Source organism: Fukomys damarensis, unplaced genomic scaffold, assembly GCF_012274545.1.
Source record: "Fukomys damarensis isolate Sample0158 unplaced genomic scaffold, DMR_v1.0_HiC HiC_scaffold_496, whole genome shotgun sequence".
Classification (NCBI taxonomy): domain Eukaryota; kingdom Metazoa; phylum Chordata; class Mammalia; order Rodentia; family Bathyergidae; genus Fukomys; species Fukomys damarensis.
In genome coordinates this window covers 1-1400 of record NW_022901408.1, presented here as the reverse complement: position 1 = coordinate 1400, position 1400 = coordinate 1, and the positions used below count along the sequence as shown (strand labels likewise).

Genomic DNA, 1400 nt, shown 5'->3' with positions numbered 1-1400 from the left:
TGTCTTTCTCTTCCCAGGGATGGAGATGTGCCATCTACTGTGGTCCCCTGCAGCACCGACAGAGCATGAGATCCTGCCTTGCACAGGAGCACCAGGCTCCCACGGGGGCCCACTCCAGTCCGGCCAGAGCCTGGCAGCCTCACACCAGTGCAGCATGGGCAGTGCCCTCACGTGGGCAGCGGGCTTGGGCACAAGGGAGAGTCAGGACCGGGAGGGGCGGATGCAGGTCATGATGCCTCCACCTCCCTCACAAGCCCAGCGGGCCTGTTGAGCAGCTCGAATGCATCTTCCACCACCTGCCACAGGCAGCTGTCCTGCGGGAACTCGTTGTCCACCAGGTTGACCAGGAAGTAGTTGTCATGGATGTACTGGATGATCATGCGGGATGGGGACTCCTCGTCATACAGTTTGCCCCACTGCTCGATCCACAGGGCAAAGGCCTCGTCCTACACACAGAGGTGTGGACACACACACACACACACATATACACACACATGCAAGGTCAGCAGGATGCCCCCAGGCCAGGCTTCTGCTGCTGCCTTGGCTGACAGGTCTGGGGTCAGAGCAAAGCTGGTGCCAGGGCTACTCTCACCCGCCCCAGAAATGACCACTATGTGAGAACATGTGGCCCTGAAGGCTGAATCTGCTGGCCCCAGGGTCCGGCCTTTAGCCACACCCTTGGGACCAGGTGATGCGGTCTCTTCGGGGTTCTCACGGTGGGTGGGGCTCCTCCCAATCCTTTACCTTCCAGAACATGAAGCTGACGGGGTCCACCACTGTGGGCTGGATGATCTCTCGCCCCGGGAAGATGCCCCATGTGACGGCATTGGGCTGCAGCTCGGGGGCATTGGTGATGTTCTCACCCTGCGGGGGTGGTGGAGGATGATGGGTGTGGGGCAGAGCCAGCGCAGCCCTTTTACTGCCCCTCCCAGGCCTGCACCTGAGCAGCTCCCACCTGTCTACATGCGCCACCCCCTGGGGCTGCCACCAGCCCCCATGGCCCTGCCTATGACCCACATGCTGCCCACTGCCATCTGCCTCGGCCACTGCTGGAGAGAGCTGCTCCTTGCCTCTAGGTCACCCCCATATTCCAAGCAGGACGACAAGCCCTGGGCCCTGCTGAACACTTCCACCTCCTCTTTCATCTCAGATGGAGACTGTAGCTTGAGGCCCAGGCCCCTCCCACCCCCACTGGCCAACTCCTCTCTGTCACTACAGGACCCCTCCCAGAAGCTTCCTGACTTCCCAGGTTGTTTTTCTGGTGCTGGGGATTGAACCCAGGGCTTTCACACTGAGCTACATCCCTATGTCCTTCATTTTTTTTTTTTTTCTTTTTAGTTTTTTGAGACAGGGTCTCACTATGTAGTTGAGACTGACCTAGAACTCACTATGTAGCTCAG

The 1400-nt window shown here is 59.3% G+C and overlaps 1 long non-coding RNA gene across 1 annotated transcript; it reads right to left on the bottom strand.

Moving 5' to 3' along the window:
• Positions 1-295: 295 nt before the first annotated feature.
• LOC104859719 lies at positions 296-1300 on the bottom strand. Its single transcript, XR_779476.2, has 2 exons — positions 745-1300; positions 296-446 (listed from the first exon to the last, which is right to left on the bottom strand). It is a non-coding gene; the product is annotated as an uncharacterized LOC104859719 (long non-coding RNA).
• Between the last annotated feature and the right edge of the window lie 100 nt (positions 1301-1400).